The 16990-nt window shown below is 39.1% G+C and overlaps 1 long non-coding RNA gene across 1 annotated transcript; it reads left to right on the top strand.

The window, feature by feature from the left end:
- Nucleotides 1–328: 328 nt before the first annotated feature.
- On the top strand, nt 329–3107 carry LOC142178487 (uncharacterized). The gene is made up of 2 exons (XR_012706650.1): nt 329–875; nt 2343–3107. It is a non-coding gene; the product is annotated as an uncharacterized LOC142178487 (long non-coding RNA).
- The last annotated feature ends 13883 nt before the right edge of the window (nt 3108–16990 follow it).

The following is a 16990-nucleotide window of genomic DNA, read 5'->3' as shown; positions in this document are numbered from 1 at the left end:
GTGGACCCTCTTCCTCCCCCAGAAATTACTTAAAACAATTGCAAGTTTCTGAAGGTGATTGTCAATTGAAAGCAAGTCCGTGCTCTTTGATTTCCCTATTTTAATTTATGTTCTTACTAAAGAGAACATAATACTTTATCAGCAACAAAATATAATTAGACAACATGAAATAGACAAGTCCAGGGTCACAAGTTTGTGAGACAATATGATGAATTTAGAAGCGAAAACTACAAGCCCCCTATTACGGAGTCAAAATGGTGCCTCGATAAAGAGGTGCTTTTGTCTCTCTCCCCCCCCCCCCTCTACGTGGAGATAAACATGAGACTATGCATGTTTCTTGGTTAAAACTTGTTGGATGAGCCAAAAAAATTTACGAACAAGCAAAAGAACCAACAACATACCCCGTAAATCCCACAAGTGGGGTCTGGGAACAAGCAAAAGAACCAACAATAAGATAGTGTTGGGTTACAACATAAAAATGAAAAGAGTTAATATTACTTATCTAGGCCTGCAAGACATTAAGAAAATCTAGCACTGTATCCACTTCATATGCATTTTCCTATTTACACCACAAAGCAAAAAGATAAAATCACTTACACTTCAGGCAATGGGTAGCTTTAGCTTTGCCTTCAAAGCATCTAGATTCCTTCCCTTCCACGATTACCAAAGTCACACCAGCTAGGATTATGTGTCATGTCTCTTAGCTCCTTTACTTATCCCTTTTGATGCCCAACTCCACGGCAGACCTTGGCATTCCCATTTAATACCCAAACTGCATAGAAACAAGCTCCACAAATGCATAGCAATATGGCAGTGTATAAATAGATGGTTTGTCTCTTCAACTTCATCTTCACATGTATATTACTGCAGACTAGGTACCTCTTTCTTGCATATTTTGATGTGTAAGGGAGGCCCACTAGCTGCCACCCATCGTTTTCAAAATCTTCTTCTGTTGTGATGTAGAATATGGTGACTGTAGAATGTCATTCATGACTTAACTGTAAACAAACCATTCTGTTCTCCATACCGGATTATGGAATCATTCCCTCAGTTAGGACAAGTCAGGTAGTTCCGGTGGCAAGGCCGCTCCACTTTCAATCACGAGATTAGGAGTTTGAGTCACCAAGGGACCAAAGAGGATAAGAGTCCTTGTTCACTCCTGGATAGGGGATAGGATCAACCATATAAAATATATTCCTTAGTTAGCCCTGTGCAATAAACAGTTTCTTCAGCAATTGAATCATTCTCTCCACTTCCCAACCATTACAAGCAATGACTCTATTAGAGAAAGCAGGAGTCCAATCCTAGTCCAGACTTGCATTGAGCTATAGTGGTCTTAGTATTTCTGGCAAAACATAGTAGATGTGGGAACTAATCTTTCAGGTTAAATTGTTGCAACCAAGCATCATGCCAAAAACTTGAACTATTCTGTCAACTCCCATTTTAAACTGAATATATGTAGCTTCCACACTGCAATTTCATAAGAAGTTGAAACTTCCTTAACAGTTAACACAACAAGGCAGCTGTTGCATATGTAGCTGTCAACACTTTTTTCCGTAAAACCTCACCATCTTGACTCTCCATAGACATTAAAATAGCAAAAATGGTAACGCGTCCTCAAATTTCTAACACCCAGCTTTTTTCCGTATCACAGTACCTCATCTTACCAATTACCAAATGAAATAAACTTTTTCTTTATTAACTTCCCATAAGAAATTTAATCTGATCCTGCCCAGAATTTTCATTTTCATTACACAATGACTGAAACAAATTTTGGTTGGTTCGTCCAATCAGTTCTGGCAAGTATGATGGTTACAGGCACTAAAAACAAGTACATCATATATAATAATGGCAGAGAATCAAGGATGCTATTTATCAGGATTGTCCTCGTTTCAAATAGGAACATTATCTTTTCTAATTTGACTTCTTTTCAATTTTATCAATGATCCCATGCCAATTATTATCTAATTTATCATTTATGCGCAATTAATTGCATGTCTAAGTATGTGATAGGCAAAGAGTGCGTAATTGCAACCAAAAATCTCTGGTCTGTCTCTTCTATATCCTACACTTCATTTATTGGAATACAAGCAACTTTTGGCTAATTTTATATGTAATCCTAACCTAAAATGTTTCGAAGACCAAAAGTAGTAATCCTCAGATGTTTCAATTGTGTGCCCTATTTATCACAAAGAATAAGGGTGTTATCCACATATATGAGTGATGGTAGGCTATAATTGCGTGTTTCAGTTGCTTATCGCACTCTAATTTACTGCACTTTAATTGAGTTGAGCTTTCAATCGCTAGTGTTTTGCACTAATTGTGTGTTTTATGCTTTGTAGGAGTGATTCCGAGTTATGTAGATATTGTGGAACTAATTCGAGTTATTTGGAGCTTTGAAGTCTGAATAAAAGCCCAAAGGAATAAGCCGGGATCGTGTTCGGAGGTCGAGGATCACTGCTGGACGTCAAAATTAAAGGAAGAATCAACTACTGAAAAAATACACTAGTGTGACGAATCGAGCGACGCACCGTGCGACGCAGCATTGCAAATTTATGTCAGAAATTGGCAAAGTTCAAAGGCCACCCAGGTGCGCGAGCGCGCATTGGGCGCGCAAGTTAGGCAGTGTTCTGGCCAAAGTGCGCGGCCATATGCGCGAGCACACTCCCAGGTGCGCGGTGCGCGGCCTATTCCGGAAAGAGTCCTATTTCGCATAGGAGAAAGTGTGTTCGTTTGGGCCCGACCCTACTTGGTATATATACATGAAAAAACGGTATTTTTGGGACTTTTGACACATCAAAAACCTAAGGAGGCTAAGGAGAAGTGGGAGTAGAAAGAGCACAAGGATTTCATCATTCAATTCTCACTCAAGACAAGAGTTTAGATCGTTTATGCTTTCATTTAACTTAAACTTATTTGTGATGAATTACTCCATATCTATGGAGTAGTTCTCTTTAGGGATTGATGGATTTGGTGAATTGATATTTGTTTGTGGATTATAACTCTAGTTTTTATGTATTGAATCGTTTTGGATGATTTAATTGTTGCATCTATATTCACATGTTCATGTAATCGAGAGAGGCATAACTTGTGATATCGTTGCATTATCTTGTAGGTTGAGTTCATTAATTATTCTTAGTAATCGAAAGAGGCTAGTTGAATTATTGTTTAACCCTAGTTAGGAGGATAATCGAGAGAGGTTCTCCTAAAGACCAATCCACTACAAATTCTTGCATATCTTAACTGAGCTTAAATTGGTTCATATTGTGAGGTTGGAATTAAATCGAGAGAGGAGTTTCTACTAAATGTTTGAACTAATAATTGAGTGAATTCGAGAGACTCACTTGGAACATTAGAAGTGAATTAATTAGAGTTAAATCCCAGACATTTATCTTGCACCTATCCGATCAATCCCTATTTTCTCCCATTGATATCTTCTTTGCTTACTTTTGTTCGTTGTCATTAGTCAATAACCGTAGATTCTAGTTAATTGTAGTTTTTAATCACATAAATCTCAATTGTTGATCATCTTGGATAGCAATCAAACTATAAACTACGAAAATACTGTTTAACTCCAATCCCTGTGGATACGATATTATATTATACTATATTAGACTAGCGAACATATTTAAGTGTGTGTTTTGCGCTCGTCAATGAGATATGTCTATTGAGTACTCTTCTACTATTCCAATACTAAAACCCCTTATCCAACTCTTTTGCATGGCTATTTTAACATCTTGCAAGACTCCAGTACAATTGTAAAAGGATCTGAAAAGTAATGCAAGCTTTTACAAGAACTTCTTAAAACCCATATCAATAAACTTTTATTCTTGATGTGAGATACTATACAACTCAAAAAATAATGAAAGAAAGGGGAGACAATGGCCCTCACCTTCATCCACTTTCTGAAAAGAATCTGCCGGATAGCTATTAATGATAACAGAAAACAAGACCGGGAAGGTACAAAAATGAATCCACTTTAACCAGTTCTCTCCATACTCACTTCTTTCAGCAAATGGAATAAAAACCTCCAATTATATGACCTTCAACTCTTAAGCCTTACACCTCTTGCGAATCAAGATACTATAGCAGGCAGTAAAGCTTCCCAATGGACTTATGGGACTCCTTCAACTCCTAAGCTTTACATCTCTTGCGACTCAAGATACTATAGCAGAATTGAAACCTTTCTCAAAACTTTCAAGTTTCGACCTAATAGTGATTTATAACATTTAGCAAGTCTGTATTAATAATTCTCCAATACCTTTAGTAGAAAGCCATCTAACCATGGACTTCTTCACCATATGGTTACATCTCTTGCGAATCAAGATATCATTAGCATGCATTAAAGGTTCCCACTAGACTTATGACACTAAATTCCTTCAACTTTTAAGCCTTACATCTCTTGCGAATAAAGATACTACATGTTATGAATGAAAATGACCAAAAGACCAAGCCAGAGGGTATATTTGGAAGTTTAGCAAATTACATTTGGGACACTAGTTAGAAGGAGCATGTGCACTGTGTAAAGACGCCTATATATACTAGAGGAAATATTATATTAGGGTTATGCAAGAACTTTGTCTTTCTTTTCTTAGATTTTTACTTAGATCAAATGAGGAAATCCCCCTCCTTATTTTCCTTTTATTTCTGAGTTTTATTGCAAGAAAGGATATGAGCTCCTCTATCAGTGTCTGTAATTACATTCTCCAATTCAATAAAATCCCCCTCTATTTTTTTTGAATTCTTTTTTTTTTTTAAATCCCTCTATTAAATTCTCTGTACTCGAAAATAACCTTTTTCCTCAAGGTTTGCGTAGAGCGTCATCAATTTAGGAATTAGAACATACTCTGCCGCCTCAGGAGCAAGTTCTGTGGCAATAGCATCATTCCAGATCATTCTTTTCACTGCTTCACTGTTTGCTTCCATGTAAAGGACATCACCAACAATTGTTGTTGACTCCATTATCAAATCTATCTTGGCAGCATGCCTGAAGGCCCTGCTAAGAGCAATTTGATAATATCTGATAAGCAATAAGGACTCCAATGACAATAACAATGTTGTCAATATATGGACTTTTTGCTCCCCAAAACCAGGAGCTTCGAGTGCATTAATGTGCCATGCTCCTCTCAGTTTGTTCACAACCAGATTGGCTAGAGCTTCCTCCACTATGTTATTATCTCTTCCTTCCCTTAACATGACAGACTCCTTTGTTAAAGGGCAGTTCGTTGCAATAAGCTCCCGCTATGCGTGGGGTCCTTTGTTAAATGACAGACTCCTCTGTTAAACTACTCAAATTCATGAATTGCAAGGAAAGGACTAAGGTCTTAAAGCTGTCCTACTCTTGTATGCTTGTGGTAACAATCCAAATGAAATCTTGGGCAGAAGCTTCAGTTCCCAAAGCAATGTCTCGGTTCACTTGATCTACTATCCCGTCAAACAAGTTTGTATAAATGAACTCCACCAATGCATCTTGTGTAATAGTTGCCTGCTCCATATGTAAACTAATGGCAACGTTATCCATGCCAGCTTGAATTTGACGTGTTGATAAAGCTAGTATGAGCTCACTTACACTACAACCAATCAACTAGCAGCACTTAAAACAGCTTCAGTTTGCAGAAGTGCAACATGGCTTGCATTGTCAATGACTTGCGATAAAAAGAGTTCAACTGCTAAAATTTCTGCTTTCTCTATTTCAACCTTTAGCCAGTTGCGATAAATTGCAGCCCATGAATTGAACTCACTCTAGTTCAGGAACTCCTTTAAATACTCCGAGAACTCATGATTTTAACTGGAAACCAGATCATCTGAAAATTATTTCAATGCGCAGCGAGTAAACTAAGCAAAGTATGAACTCCAAGGGCATTGCGGCCACACAATATTTAGCTACATTGGCTCCATTGCTGTTCAAGACAAGTTCAGATCCTACTGGTAATGATAATGCAATTGCACCATCAAATTCTGTAGCACCCTCAAATCCTATCCCAGAATTCTTGTCATTTGCATGTTCTCCGTGAAGCGCAATCATTGTACGGATCACAGTCACACCACCGTCCTAGGCCAAAGTTCGTGGAATAGCTCCAAACGCTAGTGCAACAGCCCATAATATGAAAAGCAGATCTTAGACGCTTGTAATACGTCGCTACCTTAGGCACGTCTAAAGCAGTAGCAGAATTGGGAAAGATAATTTTCAATTGGTCTTGTGTGGTTTTCTCATTATCTAAAGCGCAGTTGGTTCCTCGTGCAAACATTCCTTCCCGACAAGGACAGAGGTAGAAGATCCAAGTGTAGCAGCAGGGAGTGGCACATCTGTCACACGAATGGATTGAATTCAATCAGCTCAGCACTTCCAGATTGTAGCATAACATAGATGGCCTGATCCGTTGCACCAAACAGTGTGCTGATATGTCTTTCACATTCACAAGTAAAGTGTGCAAGTACATTTTGCCCAGTATCAAACAAAATGTATAAGTGTACATTGAAATCATGTTGGGAGTTGGGACCACAATATATATTCAAAATGACTCTTCAAAATTTGGTGCACAATGAGTGCTTAAGGTCATGATGTCTTCAATGTGATGTACAGTTCTAATTGAACTTTACATAAAGAATTGCATCTGAAAAAGGAATATATTTAATATGCTCCCAATTGACCTTAAATACCCTTCTGGTGCCTTCAAGCTAACGCATGCTAACATTCAAGATTGCTGCAGCATGTGCCACAACTCAGAAAAGGCGGTCAGCAGCCTCATAATTGGGGCGAGGCAAGTTGATGCAACTATGAGGTGCAAGTAGTAGTGTTCTCACAGTAAAGAGGAGTGCAAGCTTCACTCCGGAGCAGCAACACCTATTCGACATTTCATCAAACTTGCATGGAGTTTCATGGCTCATCAAAAGTTTTTGCATCACACTCTTAAGAAACTCCAACTCCTCTTGTGGTCATCCATCAACCCACAAAGTCGTCCAAGGAGAAACCTGCATGAGCTAAAAAAACATGGGCCTCTTCAATGTTCAAACCACTCTCATAAAGTATCAAAGTCATTGTAGGGTAATGACCAGATTCCCCAATTGCAATGACAAGTCTCATGTTGTTGAGGACTTTTAGTAAATATCTTTTCTGCAAGAGCCACCACGCCGTTTGCACCAGACTCTGTTGTTGTTATCTCACCATTCTTAATAAATGGGAGATCCCATCAAAGACCAACATCAGAAACCCTTGTTGCACGATTTCTTAAACCTTCAACATCTTCGTATTCCATTTTTAGGATAGAAAATTCATACCAAGTGGGTGGACCAGATTTCTGAAGCCAAGACTCGAACATTATGCGGTGCTCTGCCACAATCTCATCAACAACCTCTAGGACCTAGGTAATCAAAATGAACCAGAAACGAATCAGTAGTTGCATTTTGACGTAGTAACCTAGGTGTTAGCTTTGGAAACTTTCATCTAACACTAGGTGCTGCTCTGATAATGGAACCGTACATCTCATCGGTGAACATCTTGGAGTCGTTGCTCAAAATCTTGCAGTAGCTCCTTCAATTTTCCAGCTTCGAAATCAGATACAACCTCAGTGGGAGTGACAAGCACATCTGATTGCTCATCACAAGGCTGAAGCGAGGGTGAGTGGAGAAATTCGCTCAGATCAGCACAGGTGCATTCCAATTCCAGTGAAGAGTACCTCAACCTGACGATCTTCCCGAGCATACAAGCACGATTCGCATGCAGCGCCATCATTAGATCTAACATGGTGGTGATTCAGTGTCAAACATGGTAAAAGACTAGAAGGGTAGAGAGGCATGGAATAGGAGCAACGAGAACAGCAACGTAATGAAGGGGGATTGTATTGAAATGGAGAAATGTAATTACAACTGATAGAGGTGTTCATCTCCTTTCTTGCAACAAAACTCAGAAATAAAGGGGAAACAAAGAAGGGAGGGAGGTTCCAGATTTACTCTAAGTAAGAAACTAAGGAAAGAAAGACAATTCTTGCATAACCCTACAAGCATTTTTCCTCTTATATATATAGGCATCTTCACATAGTACATGTGCTCCTTCGTACCACGGTCCCCAAATGTAATTTGCTAAGTTTCCAAGTATGCTCACCGCCTTAGTCTTTTGGTAAATATCATTCATAATGCTATAGCAGAACTGAAACCTTTCTCAAAACCAATCTACTGAAGTGATTTATAGCATTTAACAAGTCTATATTAATTATTTTTCAACACCTTTAATAAAAACCCATAGTAAATCCATCTAGCCATGGGCTTTGTCACCATTATGGCTCCTGTTGACCTCCTCCTTTTTCTTCAGGATTAGGACAGCATCCATGAATAGGTGAGGAGTACATGTTGCTTTTTTCTGTGGATCGAGTCTTGAAACATGCAACAGAGCAGAACAATCATTCTTTGATGTGGCATCGTTCCACGTGACAGTGTGTGGAGTCTAGACTCCCCTTATGAACCAAGTGATTGGAAAAATAAGATGATTAAGAAAAAACACATGTGCCGTTCAGTCCTCTTACAAAAGAGCAGGGGAAAGACCTCTAGCAACCCAGAGTTGGGTAGGGAGAGGGGCCTTTAGTATTCTAACAACTAAAAATGCTAAACACTGGAACACTCATCATTTACTGAGACCAACTATATAGCATCCATGTCAAGAATTATGTTGTCTCCGTCGCTAATCCAATCCCATGGACTGCCAAGGTATCTCATCCTTTTCGCTCCCCATGCTTTTGCACTTCAGCATGGGAAAGGACCAAGAGAGCTGCCCTCATGGGAAGCAGCAAAACCGCAAAAAGACAATGAGAATTTTGTTTAAGTAGAAGAAACCAAACAAAGTTGTTTGTAAAACTGTTATCACTCGAAAAAGCATAATAATGCATGTATAAGCCTCTGGTTGGCTTTTGGCATTCAACTTAACAATTTGGCTTGGATAATTTTCAAAATCTAAAATCATAACATTGTGTGAACTATTAAATATGTGCAGTACAATTCCAAAACAGGGAAAAGAATATACCAGAGCAGGCCGAATCGACGAACAAGACTATCATCCAAAACCTGAAGAAAAGATTGAACGAAACTAAAGGGAAATGGAGAGAAATTCTACCCGAAGTCCTTTGGGCGTATCGAACAACATCGAAGTCCAGTACAGGGGCAATTCCGTTTTCCTTAGTGTATGGCTCCGAAGCCTTAATTCCAGTCGGAGAATTCGACATGCATCGGAGGAATCGAACCACGAGGCTATGAATACTAGCCTCGAATTATTAGATGAAAAATGAAAAGCGGCACTTGTTCGAATGGCTGAACAAAAGCAACGAATCGAAAGGTACTACAATAGAAGAACCAACCTTCGCCACTTCAGGGTCGGGAACTTAGTCCTAAGGAGGGTCACCATCAACACTCGAGATCCTAATGAAGGGAAGATCAGCCTGAATTGGGAAGTACCCTATCAAGTCCTCGATATAGTCGGAAAAAGGGTCTTATAAACTCGGAACGATGGACGGCGAACCATTACCAAACAACTGGAACATATCACTTCTCAAACGATATTATTGTTAAGGTATGACTTTCTCCTTTCTTTGTTTATATATATTCGGCGCTAACTCGGAGTTCGATCAAAGACATTGAGACCTCAGGTTTTAAAGTACAAGTTGCACTCTTTTTCCCTTACATAGGTTTTTATCTCTATTTGAAAAGGTTTAAATTTGTCATCCAAATATACTACATCTCCATTAATGTCATCCGACGTGGAAATTATTTATAACTCAATTATCTCTTCTTCTTTTTTTTAAGTCAAATTTATTCCCTTACTATCCGAATTGAAGCAATTTTATCCTAAAAAATTTATCTTTTCGTTTCTTATCCTTTTCCCTTTTTTAAAAAAATTAGAATTGCCCATGGCTAGTAACTAGATGTATTTACAACAGTTGTCTTTCTATTGCCCTAATTTTTTATTTTAAAAAATATTAATTATTTGGGTGTTGATTTTTATTTTGCTATGTTGTCTTGTCAGAGTGTTTGTGTTATATTGTTTTCATTATAGTATATGCAATTTCTCTTTTGATCTTAACAAGAAAACGATATGGTTTTTTCTTATTTTTTTCATTTTTATTCATGTTAAATAATTATTTATTTATAATATAATTATTCATGATAGGAGGATGTGGAGGTCAAGTATTAAAGTTGTAGGTTAGGATGTACTTGAGTCTTGACTTACTTCGTACCATTGTGGAACTAGCCAGGTAGGGTTTTTGTCTAAGATAGCTAGTGACAATGTTGTATTTTACTACTTCGCTTTTCAGTGCATGTCCTATTTACTAGCTATCGTTTTTGCTTTGCATCTTTCTTCTGCATTTCATGGTGTTCTTATTTTTTCTATGATTGTTGTGGTGATACTAATATTGTCTCCTTTTGTCTTTTTTTTTTTTGAGCCGAGGGTCTTTCGAAAACAGCCTCTCTACTCCTTTGGGGTAGGGGTAAGATCTGCGTACACACTACCCTCCCCAAACCCCATTAGTAGAATTTTACTGGGTTGTTGTTGTTGTATAATATAATTATTTTTATTAGTATAACTATTATGTATGTTTTCATTTATTCTTTTCTTCACTCTATTCTTTACTCTCTTTTGTTAATTCATTACCATTCACCAAGATCAATGTGTCATTTAGGTTCGATATTTTATTTTTCAAAATTTAGTTTTTAAATTTTTTTCAATTTCAACAATATCAAAATTCTTCTTTGTAACTTGATTATTTTGAAACTTGATCTGACATGAAGATTTAAATTGCATAGAGTATCTTTGGATTTGAAGTAATAAACTTGAATACTTAGTATTTTCTTTTGAAACAAACTTTTAAAAAAAATATTTTAATTTTTTGCAAAAATCTACTTTTTGATTATTTTAAAATCAATAATTATAAATACAACATCAAGATCTGATTTTCCACAAACCAAAACAAACAGCAGATACCCATGCACTTCATTTAAAAAATATATATTCTTCAACATCAAAATCCCCGATTTATGAAAAGAAAAAAACGAAAATTTAGGGTTCACCCAAAATTGATGATTTTTTAAAGAAATACACATCAATGAGGGAGGTTTGTATAACGAGAGAAAGTCTATCGTCAGCTATTTTGGATCTGTCTCCATCGAAAAAGGACCTAGTGGAGTGGGTCTATATCGACTAGAGAGAGAGAGATGAAGCAAGATGAATTGAATTTTTACATACTTTAATAGCTAGTTCCCAAGTTTTTAAAATATTAATTAAACCATTGGTCACCCCTTAAGCCATTAAACCATGTATTAACAATTTTTGGCTAAAACATAAGTGAGAAAGAAAAATGGAGGTTGTTTCCTTGAATCAAGTTGAGGGTCTTTCCAACCATTCTTCTCAAGATTCTACCTTTGGACATTTTTTTACTTGTTTACCTATCCCTAGTAGCATACATATCAAACTTGAGCAATGAGGTAGATAGAAGATGAATAGCTCATCTAATAGCTTTACACGACCGAAGGGCGAGGAAAAAGGCCAAACATGAAAAGGGCATGTGGCCGAAGTACAATCCAATCATTTGCATAAACAAATATCAAAAGTCTAGGCTCATTGGCTCACTGTTATCAATCTATCGAAGCACTCATTCACTTAAAAATCTTAAATTTTAATGTGTTTTCATTTAAAAAGATTGGTTACATTTTTGTATACGGACCAGGCTCGGGCTCAATGGCAGAGCATGAAGCATGAAGATCGAAGTGCTCGCCGAAGATCGAGACCGAGCATGACTGGCTTCGAGTAGGGCATAATAACAGAATGGCGAGATATTGGCAACTGACCGAAGATCTCGGCGAAAATCCCGAAACAGATCGAATCAAGCGGTTATTGACGCCAATCATGGGATTTGTTTCCACTATTAGAATTGTACCTTATTTAGGACCCCTCTACTATATAAAGAGGGACCCCGTTCATTTGTAAAGGGGATTGATTCACTAATAAAGATATACAAAAATGTTGTTCTTTATTTTATTTACTCTTCATTATTGTTCATCATTGTTGATCCTCTGTTCTTTACTGTTCTTCCTACTCAACCTCGAGACCATCTCGAATCGAGGTCGAAAGTACTGCTAGAACACTGGTTTGATTTATTTTCTTATTCAGATTATCTGTTCAATTCCTTGTTTATCAATTGGTATTGGATTAAATCACGTATCCTTAAAACCACTAAATAAGTTTAATTGTTACTCGAATTTTAGGGTAAACAGTTTGGCACCCACCGTGGGGCTAAGGATAATAGTGATTGTTCAGTACTGATTTTGGTAAAACACACTATTTTACGCTTGTTCTTGTTGAGTGCCTTTGCTTTCAGGTTAAAACATGTCAAACTCACAAAACGCATCCACACACGGTAACAATAGCCTCAGATTCCACGATGAAAATGAAAATGTGATTGCTCCAGGAATCGAGGTGCCACAGGCTAATCTCGGGGCAGCACCAGTTGCCAACCCAATCGATGGCAGTTCGCATGTTGCTCTAAACGCGGACCTAGGCACAGATCTCGATTGAAGTGTACGCAGAGAAGGCCGATCTAGTGGCCAAGGAACATAGGGCAAAGGAGATGAAGGAGTCAGTCTCCAATTGATATTCGAGATACTTCAGGCTCAGCAAGCCGCTATTGCTCAGTTACAAAATCAACATAGAGCTCCGAATAGGGTCGAGCCGGAAATTACTTGCCGTATCGAGCCAATACTGGAAAGGTCGGATGGTAAAGAATCGGAGACTAACCCTGCGGTAATGAAAATGCTTGAGGAGATCACCAAAAGAATTGAATCAGGAGAGAAAAGAATTGAAGCCAACGATAAAAAAGTGGAGACATACAACTCTCGAGTTGATCAGATACCAGGGGCACCACCAATCTTGAGAGGGATGGATTCGAAGAAGTTTGTACAAAAGCTGTTTCCTCCAAGTGCGGCTCCGAAGCCTATTCCAAAGAAGTTTCATATGCCAGACATACCCAAATATAATGGGACTACCGATCCCAACAAGCATGTTACTTCATATACATGTTCCATCAAGGGTAACGATTTAGAGGATGATGAAATCGAATCCGTGCTGTTAAAAAAATTCGGAGAGACCCTTTCGAAGGGAGCAATGATATGGTATCACAACCTGCCACCAAATTCTATCGATTCAAGCTTAACCTGGGATTGGAAGAATAAATATATTGAATACTTGAAGAATGGAAAGCTCCCATCGAACCCTAGAGAGTCCAGGACCTTACGAACCAAAGCTGCTTGATTCACATTGGGTGAAGATGGAACATTATACAGAAGAACATTTGATGGACCATTGGCAGTGTACTTAGGACCAGGAGGCACCGATTATGTTTTATGAGAGGTTCATAAAGGCACTTGTGGGAACCACTCTGGTGTCGAATCACTGATTCACAAAATCATTAGAGCAGGATACTACTGGGATAGCATGGAAAAAGATACTAAGAAGTTTGTTCGAAAATGTGATAAATGTCAAAGGTTTGCACCGATGATCCACCAGCCCGGAGAATAACTTCATTCAGTCCTATCCTCATGGCCATTCATGAAATGGGGAATGGATATCGTCGGCCCCCTTCCATCGGCCCCAGGTAAAGCTAAGTTCATTTTATTTATGACTGACTATTTCTCTAAATGGGATAAAGTGCAGACGTTCGAGAAAGTAAGAGAGAAAGAGGTTATAGACTTCATCTAGGATCACATCGTGTGTCGATTCGGGATACCCGTAGAAATAGTATGCGACAATGGTAAGCAATTTATCGGCAGTAAAGTGACAAAATTTCTCAAAGACCATAAAATAAAAATGATATTATCAACACCGTATCACCCTAGTGGGAACGGGCAGGCCGAATCGACGAACAAGACTATCATCCAAAACCTGAAGAAAAGATTGAACGAAACTAAAGGGAAATGGAGAGAAATTCTACCCGAAGTCCTTTGGGCGTATCGAACAACATCGAAGTCCAGTACAGGGGCAATTCCGTTTTCCTTAGTGTATGGCTCCGAAGCCTTAATTCCAGTCGGAGAATTCGACATGCATCGGAGGAATCGAACCACGAGGCTATGAATACTAGCCTCGAATTATTAGATGAAAAATGAAAAGCGGCACTTGTTCGAATGGCTGAACAAAAGCAACGAATCGAAAGGTACTACAATAGAAGAACCAACCTTTGCCACTTCAGGGTCGGGAACTTAGTCCTAAGGAGGGTCACCATCAACACTCGAGATCCTAATGAAGGGAAGATCAGCCTGAATTGGGAAGTACCCTATCAAGTCCTCGATATAGTCGGAAAAAGGGTCTTATAAACTCGGAACGATGGACGGCGAACCATTACCAAACAACTGGAACATATCACTTCTCAAACGATATTATTGTTAAGGTATGACTTTCTCCTTTCTTTCGTTTATATATATTCGGCGCTAACTCATTGCAGGAGTTCGATCAAAGACATTGAGACCTCAGGTTTTAAAGTACGCGTTGCACTCTTTTTCCCTTAGATAGGTTTTTATCTCTATTGGGCTTTTCCGTTGAGGTTTTTAATGAGGCAACAATTATGTGCTACCTGAGGACAATTCGATAGTATCCAAGGCTTCTCTGAAATCAACCTCGAATACTGGAGGGCGTCACCCTCGGATGATGTATTCTCGAGAATAGTACTTCATGCCAAAGGGCCTCGATAGTGAAGTTTTGTAATGGACCAAACGGTCAAGTGAACTGTGTCCATATAAATTAGTCGAGCCCCGATGGCAAAGCATGTACACATGTATAAACTATTCAAAGAAGCATTCTCTCTTCATTTAAACACTTTGTGTCTCGAAGAAAATTATCTACTTTACAAACTTCATACTTATGATATTGCGAGAAACGACTCAAGAGCCAAAGTGCAAATATACACTCGGGGAGTACCATCGATGATAGGCGTATTCGAGTGTATATTCGCAAATTCATAAGACCTCAAAGAGGCACCCCTCGATCTATAGGCCAAGGACACCATTCTCGGGGACTGACATTTCAAACAAGTTTGAAATGTTATTGGGAAATAAGCCCAAGAGGCATACCCAAAGGCTACGGCCAAACTAAAGGCTACGACCTAAATAACGCGGCTCGGAGACGTCTGAATTCCGCAATATTGATAGGCCTTCAAATTCTCTGAAAAACCGATTAAAAAAAAAAGGCTACCCTCGGCAAACAATCAAAAGGGCTTCGATAAAATTAGCCCTCGAAAAACCTTAAGAGGTATCAAATTATCTTTAACACAAACGTGCTAAGGTGCAAAAAGTAAAAGGGTTTCAACCAACATCGGACTTTGTCTTTTATGCCGAAGGGGGAAATAATAGCCGTCTTTTAGAGGCCATATGGGCCCAACCTAAAAGAGCTTAAGGGCCAATATATTTAGGTTCCAGACTTTGTTCTCACTCAACTCAGACCTAAGGGTTCCACTATTCCAAGTTCAAATAAAGTTGACTTGAACTTAGCTCAAAGATCCGCCATAAAACCTTAAGGGGTATTTTACTGTAAATTCGAAAATTACCCATTATTTAATAAAAAACCTGAGGGTTTATTCTATTCTAAGTTCGAAACATACTCGAACTTAGTTATAAAAATGGTGCAGTCATGGCATCGATCAAGCCATCCAAAATCTCGAATATATTATTGAACTCGGGGACTCGCCCTTGCGTGCCTAAAAAACCTAAGGGTTTTGTTCTAAGTCCAAACTAGTGTTCACTCGATTACAGAGGCTGCAACAACAGAATTTTCACAAGGCAAAAGCACAAAACACATTTGAACATAAAACTGAGAAGACGTTCAAAAGAAGTTTTTCTATTATATATATTGACAGAAAAGTTTATGTACAAGAGACCGATCAAGGTTTTACAAAAAGGGAAACTAAGTCCTAACGACGGCCGGTTATGACCTATTCTTCGGGAGCAACTTCTCCTTCAGGCCCCTCATCGGATCCGCCTCGACTGCCTTCTTCATCATCATCTTTGTCATCGAAGGAGGCAAGCTGCCTGGCTTCGGCCTCAAGCACCTTGGCTCGGGCTATCTCCTCGGAGAGGTCAAAACCTCGAGTATGGATTTCCTCGAGGGTTTCCCTCCGGGATTGAACTTTGCCGTGTCGGTAATCCATTGCTCTCGGTCAGAAGCCTCCCTTACCTGCATTTGAGCAGCCTCAGCATCGGCCCGATACATGGCAATGGACTTGTCCGCCATGAGTTTTGTCTTCTCGATCTTCGCCTTGGCCTCAACAAGCCCGGTTTCGAGCTCCTCGATCCTCTTGGCTTAGGCCGAACTTCTCTTTTTGACTCCCCGAAGTTGAACCTCGGCTGATGACAGTTTGGCCAAGGTAGTTTCTTTTTCTGTAGCCAGGCAGTCCATGATCTCCTTCCACCGATCACAATCGGCCTTGACCTGATCGACTTCTCCCCGAAGCAACTCGATCCTTTCAACCTTTTTCTGCAGCTGAGATAACGAAGTATTAGCTTCCACAGTTGGGACGAGTCCATACTCTATCAAAAGGATGCTCACCTGCTTATCTAGTTCGGCATCTTTCTCACGAGCCTTGGCCAGATCCGCTTGAAGGTCCTTTATAGTCTCGTCTTTTTGGCCGCAAAGAAGCTTCAGAGCGTTCCTCTCCTCCGAGACCTTTTGAAGCTCGGTTTCACACTGGATGAGGTCAGCTCGAAGCTTGGTGAAGGCCTACACAAAAAGGGAAAACACAAGTCAGATTTAGAAAAAAAGAGTAAAGAAAAGAAGTGCAGTAAACAGATTCTTACCAGAGATAAGAGACGTTGGGCCTCTTCTAAAAGAATCGAAGCGTCACTGATATTAGAGGCATTATCGACTCCAGTAAAGCAGTCCCGAAAGGGATCCCCTACACTAGAGCCTCTGCCTATATCAGGGGTCTTCAATTCTCGAGCTTCCCTAAGCGCCTCCCCATAGAAAGTT

This window comes from Nicotiana tabacum, chromosome 24 (assembly GCF_000715075.1).
Source record: "Nicotiana tabacum cultivar K326 chromosome 24, ASM71507v2, whole genome shotgun sequence".
Classification (NCBI taxonomy): Eukaryota; Viridiplantae; Streptophyta; class Magnoliopsida; order Solanales; family Solanaceae; genus Nicotiana; species Nicotiana tabacum.
This window is presented reverse-complemented; position numbering and strand designations above follow the sequence as displayed.